The sequence below is a fragment of the Lactuca saligna genome, chromosome 5 (assembly GCF_052625555.1).
Source record: "Lactuca saligna cultivar CGN05327 chromosome 5, ASM5262555v1, whole genome shotgun sequence".
Taxonomy (NCBI): Eukaryota; Viridiplantae; Streptophyta; class Magnoliopsida; order Asterales; family Asteraceae; genus Lactuca; species Lactuca saligna.
Window position 1 is genome coordinate 296,306,601 of NC_136421.1, and position 10,198 is coordinate 296,316,798.

Here is a 10,198-nt window from a genome sequence, read left to right on the forward strand (position 1 = left end):
GGACCCCTCCAATACATATGCACCTAATCTTTGATAGGCAGGAAACACACCTAACCTTTGCCTCCTTGGCAGAAATTCATCCTGAACACATTAGCCATAACCGCTAACCACTTCCTACAGACAACATGGTCACTTCCTCCATCGAATGCATGAGCTCCACGAGCATGAACTCTCGGAAAGAAGGAATGTGAGCTTCGATGATCACCATAACCTCAGAATCGAATGCTACCAAGCGCTCATCCCAGATCTCCAAAAAAACCCTCCTTGACCAAACCAAAGATTACATAAGTCTTCTTCAAAACTCCACAACCAATCTCCTGACGAAATAAATTCACGTATGTACTCACTAATCGGATCAGTACCCTTACCTGAGCCGGAATATGAACTTAAATCTCCTTCCTGGAAGCTCATCACCAAACCTGAAATACAATCATGCAGAAGATCATAGCATACTCAAGAATCCTCTTCCCAAGCTTCTTAGATTCTCCAAGATTCTCCTCGATTTGAGTATGGATCCTGTTCTTTTAGTAGTACGTGCCCAATAATACATTCCACACCTATCTATACTTTCCTCAAGGATCATCCCGAATCATCTAAGTCACCTACTCCACTGAGGCACTAAATATTCGCTAAACAACAACACAAAACTCGCCGAAGCACTTCATAGGCTCCCCTAGGTTCCTGACCTCACCCTGCCATCATCTATTGAGGAAATACTCATAATATCAGTCATCCACCTCATGAACATCATCATATTCACTTAGTAGCTGACTTCCATCATCCAAGAGTTCCACGAAGCACAAAGCAAGCAACATTCATGCAGTAACACTCCAATCCATAGAACTGTCATAGATCATTCTGTTGGGTTTTGAGCACTATGACATTCCTATTGGTGCACATGCAACCATAGACACTTTGGATCTATGTTTTCTCTAATTATACATGCATTATTTATTTTTTCAAAGCATACACCCTAACTAGCATACAATTGAAACTATATAACCTAAAAACTAGTTTGGATGAATACCTCTTATATGTAGGGTGTAGTTCTTGACTTTTGAAAGCTTGATCACCTTAAGTGTGATGCCTCTAATGTGTCACAGACACCAAATGCAAGAGGAGGCTTGAGAGAGTAAGTTACTTAGTACAAAATCAATATCACTCTCCTAGAATGAATAGGGTAATCGATTTTGGTTCTACGGGTGTGCTTTTATAGTGTGACAAATGCTAGGGTTACATCCATATAAACCCTAATGCAACATGACCTTTCATATTACTTAGGCTCCATGGGTTAAACCTCCATGGGTTAAACCTCCATGGAACATCTTATGCGTGCAATTAGCTACACCTAATTTTAATATTTATAACCTAACTTCCTTACTAACTAAATTGCACCTAGGTATTGTACCTAGTCAAAATTATAGAATAGTCGAGTAAGTCGGGTGTTGATCACAGGGAACGATGCTAACTGATTGATCTATTTACCACTAAACTAACCTAATTACTAACAAAGGAAAGGGGGTTTTTTTATCTGATTTTGCAAGATCATACGAACTTAACTCAAATTCAATCAATCACTAAAAACACATTTGTTTATTTCGAATCCATTTCTTCTTTATGGTTAGCTAACAATTATAGATTATTAAGTTGGTTATTATTGTATTAGTAATTTGAGTCTAAATCTACCAATATTAAACTAATTCATGTAAAACTATGTATGGTCACACACAATCAAACACATAATAAGTTGTAGATTATGAATTTTCTATGTAAGATTAGGCAAACACAATTATGGTCATAATTTATGTTCTCTAGCACAGCTAAATTTATTTACTTCAATTACTATCTAAGATTTTGGTTGATCCTAGCTCTAGCAATTTAATGTTCACTAAATCACTAGGTTTCAAGTTCATGTAATTTAATAATCACTAAGCTGCACAGAACATGAATTCAAGCAACTAAAGAAACAAATATTAACATGCTAGGTAGTAACAAATCAAACACAAGCAAGTTACCAACTAAATAAATCCATTATCAATAAGCTAAACCATAAGTCAGAAGCTTTATCTAGCTAAACAAGAATAGCTAGATTCAACTTCTCATAGCCACAAATAAACTAACACAAATCATAATAGAAGTCATAATGAATGTACCAAACAAATAAACTATTGATTTACTTTCCTCTCCTTAGGTGATAAAAACCTTTTCTAGAACTTCTTTTCTTCTCAAAATCATCTCTAGGTCTGCCTTCTATTAGCCAAAAAGCTTCCGTCTCCGTGAATGGCAAGGATATATATATATATATATATATATATATATATATATATATATATATATATATATATATATATATATATATATATATATATATAACGTCTCACGTCGTGAGCACGCATCTATCCGTGTTGTACAAGGACTCTTCCACCCGATACTAATCTTCTATAAAACTCAAACTCATGTCGTGAGCCTTCAACTCTCACATCGTGAATGCGAATTATTGCTGGATTTTTATCTTTCTTCTTTCAAGCCTTTATAGTTCCATGTTTTGTCTATTTTGGTCCCTTTCTTAGAAAATGCTTTACTTTGGCTGCAAATAACAATTTAACCTTATAAGTACCACAATTCTATGCAAATACCCAAAATATTAATAAAAATGTAAATAAATATTGCCTAAAAATATGTATAAATATGGAAATATAAAAATACCCCACACTTATGCTTTTCTTGCAGTCAAGCAAATCTACTTAATTTAAACGTAAACCTTCATCACTAGCATCACATAAAACAATCCAATTCCAGCTCAACCATTATGCTAAGACCTCAACGCATGCATTTGTGTCTGAAATGTTTCTTAAGTAACCCTCCTCAATTCCAAATACTCATAATCTTCATAAACACACACCCACTTCTTTTGAACAATGCTCATTTTATGCATCCCTCCAAATCCATCCGCAAAAAACTTCCTTAACCTCAATGTATTTTTTGTAAAGCAACCCAAGCATACATAAACTAGATAATGACAACTTTTAGATACCACAATGGAGCTCTTGAATTCTTCTTCTTTTTTTCTTTGACATTTGATCTTCAATTTGTACTTTGAATTCATCACCTTTTTGTGTGATTTTTGGTATCTTCAACTTTTGATTTTTCAGAATTTGGATCTTTTGATCTTCAAACTTGATAGCTCTAAAAATCTTCAATTTTTTTTTACTTTTCGGTAATTTCTCTCTCTCTCTCTCTCTCTATTTTTTTATATGTATAACTCACTTTTTTCTCTCAGAACCTACATGCTTAAGCAGGGGTGCTTAACTTCAACCCTTATTGGTTAAGATAAAAGCCTTTCTGGATAGATTTCTGGTACACAATGCTAAACATATTGCATCCCTCAAACTAAGCGAGGTTGTGTTTTTATCTCATGATTTCACTAGAATAAGGGAGGCCACAATTGCACTATAAAGTGTATCGACTCAACTAAACATTTGAGCTCTCATCAGATTATCCCATATAACACTAGCAACTACAGTTCAAATTATTATTACTAGATTTAATTATTAAAAATTTACCAAATTTCCTAGTATTTTTACTTTTTCGACCCCCTACCCACACTTATTACATACAATGCCCTCATTGTATGCATAAACTAAATAAAAAAAATAAAAAGGAGAAAAAGGAACAAACTCCCCTGGGATAGTGATGTGATCGAAATCCATAAGTGTGATTAAAATGTGGATCTTGAATATGAACCTCTTCTAAATAAGAACTTGGACTTGAACTCGCGGAATATGCAAATGAACCAACAAGTAACGAATCGAAACTTAAATATTCAAGAAAGGTGGATGCAAATCTTTGAAACGTGTAGAATAACTTGGGAAAGCATACACCACATTTATAGCAGAGGAAACGAGCCATAATAGTCTTCATAAGAAATCCAAATATAATGGTGGTGATCCATGTGGTGAATAGGAACAAAAAGACTTTAATATGGTGAAAGCAGAAAACTCACGACGTGAGTAATATGTCCCACAACGTAAAATCGCCGAACTGCATACTCTGAAATACCTCGTAACCCAAATCACAACGTGAGAAATATAGCCTCACAACGTGAGAACTGGGCGATTGAAAATTAAAACTGTCTATTCTTCTTAATAATTTTAGCATTCCACCCCAATATCTTAATGGATAAAGACACTTCTAAATGCAGAATTTCTATGACATTTCGCTAAATTCATCCTCTCTCTCGAATCACCACACACTTATTTTCAATTGTGGGTCTCGATTCGCGACTCTAGACTCTAGACAACCCTTGGCTAGACACATACGCTCTCGACGTAACCTTCTTTTCTGAGATTCCAAAGCAAATTTGAAATAAAGGCACCAAAGGATAACTAAAAGTAACATAATAGCTTATAAGTCTTACAAACCATAACAAGTTTAAAAACCAAACAAATGCAAACTAAACGAAAAAAATAAAAACTAAATAAGAACTCAATCGTCATCTTCTTCATTCCGTGCTCCACCTATACCGGCTCCATCTCCCCCTTGACCTCGATACTCACTCCACCTAGAGAAAATTGGGTAATGATACCCCAGATGAGGAGGTTGCTCCACATGCAAATGTTGTACCATATTTCCACAGTCCCTCCAATCCAATTAACACTTAACGAAAGTTGATCGAAATACCCGACCATATCACCCCCAAAATTCGGTCCTCCCATGGGTGTGAGTTGATGCACCAGCTTCCCTCTCTCTCCTCATCCTCTCACATTGCTCCTTCGAGGCCTTGGCTGTGGTTGTTGCTTAGACTGTGCACCAGGCTGCTCTCTATCATCACCCTCATTATCAGTATGAATAAGGCCCCAATGAGACCCAAAATTCCGAACAACGCTCATTGTCTCCAAGTATCCCATGGTGAACTCGTTATCCTTCATGCAAGTTAACAAGCGAGTAATCTCGGGAACGATTAAGCCATAAGAATGGGCCAATCGAGTGATGAAGTGGACCCTATAGATAGGGCTCCCGGGTCAGGAACTTGTAGCTAAACTAGACATGAAACGAGCCAGGAAATATGGAATGTTACAACACACTCCCGACTGTAAGATGCACCATAAAAAGAACGAATTTTGCTTCGTGATCTTATCCCCATGACGCCTATGATGAATGGAGAAAGTGATGAATCGGTGTATCAAACGGTAAATGGGAGATCTTATGCTGCTCTCGGGTAACACTCCGAAATTGAATATTCCGGATGCAATACTGTTCCAAACCTCAACCCCTGAAGCCCCATTTTCATATCCTTGAACTGCATCCCTAAAAAACATAACAAATTCCGGAGTCACAGCTTCCGAAGTATCGTATAACCCCATTCTCTAGGAAAATTCAACCAAACTGCATTCAAAATATTCACCTCCGAGTCTAAAAACTAAGGCTTGCGGAAACGTAGGGTCTTGGACATTCTCATAGAATGCCACAGTTGCAAAAAACTCCACGCATAGTTCCTTATATACCCTCTCTTGGATACCAAATAAATTATGCCAGCCCTTGCACGTGAATGAAAAACCATTTCCCAAAAATATCTTTGTAAGAAATGGAGACAACCGATCAAAGATTCTAACCTCCCTAAATCTTGCCTAATGAATTGTAGGGGCAACAAAAAATTCCCTATTGTACAACCTCCCTATCCTGTTGTTGCAACGTGCCAAAATATCTTATGGCATGGTGGTTGGGAAAACGTAGAATGGGTGCAAACTTGCCACCCCTGTTGGAACTTCTCTTTTGGGAGCCATTGCTGCAAAAATAAACATAAAACAAAACCAACAAAAACATCCCAACAAATTAGTATTAAACATAATACTCATAGACCAGGTCTCACGTCGTGAACAATAAAGCTCACGTCGTGAGTTTTTCATTTCAACGGAAATCGGTCATGACAGTGACAAAATCGGGGTATTTTCTTGCTGGTGTTTTATTCTAACCTAATCCTAAACATATACAACCCATACGCAACACTAATTTCTAACAATTAGGGCAATAATTTTGTCATTCAAATAAACTCAAACCCTTAAACCTTAAATTAACCAACTAAGTAAAAATTAAGCATAAGTAATAGGAATGGTGTACCTTTAATTGATGCAAACGTGAGCACAAGAGTAAAATATGGTAAATATCGTTGAAATCCAACGTGAGTGGGGGGACCAAGAACTGTCGGCGGTTGAAGAATAAGATAATGGTAGGTCAACCTAATCTGCTTTCTTATTTATGTGGTCCCGATTCATCCCATCTCACGTCGTGAGCCATAGAGCCTCACGTCGTGAGTTCGTTTTTTGGCTAATATAAGTCAGGCTAATTAAACAAGCTGAAATGGGCCACTATACTTATTTGATTATTATTATTAACGACTGAGAGAAAATAATGGGTAACAATATTATAGCCCGTGTCTTAATCTGGACTCACGTCGTGAGCAGAAGGCTCACGTCGTGAGATCGTAAAAAAAAAAAAACTTCATTTAGCCTTTTAATTTTTTATAACTTTAAATCTAGGACCCCTACAATTAATTTTTCATTTAAAGAGATTCTGAGATGACGAATTGATCAAATTCCTAAGTTGAAAATGAAAAAACTAAAAAAAAAAAATACAAACCAACCTCTGGTTGCCTCCCGAGAAGCGCTTCTTTTTGATGGACTCGTGTCGGACTCCGTGCCTCCTACGTTGAGCTATCAAAGGAATCCATCACCACCTGAATCTTTTTCTCTTTCCATCGCCTCTTATACGCTTGAACTCTTCTAATGTACGCCTTCTTTGATTTCTCCTTTTTAGCTTTTACTTCATCTACATCGAGATTGCGTTTTATCCCTTTAGTCTCTAATTTTTCTTCACTTTTATTAAGCCCCATAGGAATCTTTTCCTCCTTTACCATTGGACTCGTCTCCTTGGAAGTAGCCTCGTCTTTATAACTCGACATATCATCGCTTTCCTCACTCATCAAAGTTGTTGGTTTGTGTAGGCAATGACTTCAACGAAAAACGGAACGAATGCTCTTGGTTTGGTTCATTTGACTTGATGAATTGTGTTGATTTCTTTCTCCATGAGCTTTTCTAATTCTTCAAGTTCATTATTTTCATTTATATTGAAAACCTCTTCTTGAATATCACTCCCTTGGAAACCATCTTCTATCCCAAAAGTTTCCTTATCATCACCAACCCTTAAAGTGAGCTTGGATTCACGTATATCGACCAAGGCACCAGTAGTATTAAGAAACGAGCGACCAAGAATAATGGGGACATCAGGATCTTCTTTCATATCCAAAACCACAAAGTCTATTGGAAAAACGAATTTCCTAATTTTTACGAGAATATCTTCCACAATGCCCCGAGGTTGTGTTACTGAACGACTTGCCATGTGAATAGTCATTTTTGTAGCCTTCATTCAACTTCTGATAAAATGAATAAGGCATCAAATTTATGCTAGCCCCAGAATTGGCTAAAGCATAAATCTTAATATTATTACCAAACTCACATGGAAGAGAGAGGCGTCCAGGATCCCCCATCTTCTTAGGTATCTCTCCCAATACAACTTTTGAGCTTTTTTCACTAAGAATAACCTTAGAATTCTTCTTTAATTGTTGTCGAGTATCTATATCTTGTAGGAACTTAGTGTATTATGGAATTTTTGAAAGTGAGTCGATAAAAGGGGTATTAATAGGAATAACCTTTAATTGCTTAATAAACTCCAAATGTTCCCTTCCCAATGGACTGAGATGTGCTCGAGACGGAAATGGAAAAGGCGGTCAATAATCCGGAACAAAATCTGAATTTTTCTGTTCAGACTTAGCCCACATCGTGAGCATGGCGGGCTCACGATGTGAGTCTGGTAGTTCAAAAACATTTTCATTTTCGAGCTTTGTCTTCTTTGGCTTTGGTCTGTATGGTTTTGGCTCCACTTCTAGGACTTCTAAAAACTAAGAGATTGCTTCTTCTTCTTCAATCTCAATCATCATAACATGGGATTGAGCATTCTTTTCTAGAAATTGTGAGGATAATTTTTTGCTTAGAAAAGTAGTTTGTTGACCAACATGGACTTCTAGATTATGGATTGATGCTTGATGATTTCTTAATGAGGGTTGCTGGTCAATCATCATTTTGTGTTGTTCTTTCATCATATTCATGTGTTCCTCTAGCACTGCATCAGTATCATCATGCTTTTTCTCAAAAGCTTCCATAAATTGGGTCAACATGTTTTCTAAATCAACTTTCTTCTCGGGTTAGCAGTTTCTCTTTTTGGTAGAAGCCTCAGCCTGTCTGCTTAAATTTCTCTTCCTTTTGCTTTTTGTATTCATCATATGGTAGCAACTCTTTCTTTGGTTTCCTCCAGTCCTCATCATACTTATCTCCACTTGAATAACACACTTGAGATTTCTTGTTCCCATATTCATCCAAACAACAATCCTTAGTCAAGTGTGGCCCACGACATCTCTCACATCCCACTCTTATTGCATGAATTGATTGGTCTATTTGGGTTAATCTCTGTTCCATAGTATTAAGCATTGCCATCATAGAAGCCATCTCTTCCGAATGTGCACCTCCACTGCCTTTTACTCCATCTTGTCTTGGGTTGTGATATTCCCGAGAATGCTTTGCAAATTCTTCAATTAGTTCCTTAACTTCGGCCATATTTTTCTTTGTAAGTGGCCCTTGAGAATCAAGGAGTTGCCTTGTCAATACATTGAACCCATCATAGAATATAGACATGCCTTGTTGAATGTTAAGGTCATGTTGAGGACAATTCCTTAACAACCCCTTGTAACGCTCCCATGCCTCGTAAAGTGACTCACCCGGGTTTTGCTCAAAATTGGCTATTGCCTTTTTGAGATTAGCTATCTTTGGTGGTGGGAAAAGTTGGTCAAAAAATTGTTCGCGCATTTAAGCCCAAGTAGTAATTGTACCAGGTGAAAGTGCTTTTAACCAGTCTTTTGCAACTCCCTTGAAAGTGACTGATAGCATCCTCAGCAAGACAATATCTCTATTGACATTTGGGACATTAAAATAGTCAACAATGTCATTGACTTCATTTAGATGTTTGAAAGCATCCTCATGATCTTTACCATAGAATGGGATACCCTTTAGTGTAGTAAGGATATGTCCCTTCAGCTCGAATGTGGCAGTGGCTGGAATAGTGGGTTGAACTAACCCAGGACCAACATCATCTCTGATTCGCTTTCTGTAAGCTCCCATTGACATTTCTTCAATGTTCTCCATCTCGTTCCTTGGCTTGTTTCTGGGTTCACTCCTAAATAATTCAAATTCGGGCTCGGTATCGTATTCAGATTCGGTTTGGATAGGTATTTGATATAAGTTTTCAACCTTGCTCCAGTTCTTTGAAGATGAACTCGACTCTCCCGTTTTCTTTCCCGAATTCTTTGAGAACACTGACTTGAATTCTTGTAAAGGTGTATTCTTTGATGTTTGATTGTCTTTCGCGTTCTTATCTTTCTTTTTATGAAGGGTCGACTCTGGATCTTCAAGTGGTGGTACCAAAGGTGTGTTAGATCCTCTGGTCATGAACTCCTGAAATAAAACAAAAAATAAAAACGTAAAACTGAACTAAGAAAGACAAACTAAAAACAAATAAAACTAGGAATCCAAGTTCTAACGTCGTGAGCAATAAAGCTCACATCGTGAGTTCTGTAATGCAGGAAAAATGAAACAGAAAAAAATAACTCTTTGTAGTTTTTTCCCCACAAAAAGGATCAATTAATTTAAAGTAAATAAATTAGTAATTAACTAAGTCGTTCCCCAGCAATGGCGCCAAAAACTTGATGCGTGCAATTAGCTATATCTAATTTTAATATTTATAACCTAATTTCCTTACTAACTAAATTGCACCTAGGCAGTGTACCTAGTCAAAATTATAGAATAGTCGAGTAAGTCGGGTGTCGATCATAGGGAGCGATACTAACTGATAAATCTCTTTACCACTAAATTAACCTAAGTACTAACAAAGGAAAGGGTTTTTATCTAATTTGGCAAGATCAGACGGACTTAACTCAATTTCAATCAATTACTAAAAACACTCTTGTTTAGTTCGAATCCGCTTCTTCTTTATGGTTATCTAACAATTATGGATTATGAAGATGGTTATTTTTGTATTATTAATTGAAGTCTAAATTTACCAATATTAACCTGATTCATGTAAAACTATGTAT

At 36.7% G+C, this 10,198-nt stretch overlaps 1 non-coding gene across 1 annotated transcript; it reads left to right on the plus strand.

Annotated features, from left to right (window-relative positions):
* The first annotated feature begins 8,760 nt into the window (after nt 1-8,760).
* On the plus strand, nt 8,761-8,867 carry LOC144998981 (small nucleolar RNA R71). The gene has a single exon (XR_013660512.1). It is a non-coding gene; the product is annotated as a small nucleolar RNA R71 (small nucleolar RNA).
* The last annotated feature ends 1,331 nt before the right edge of the window (nt 8,868-10,198 follow it).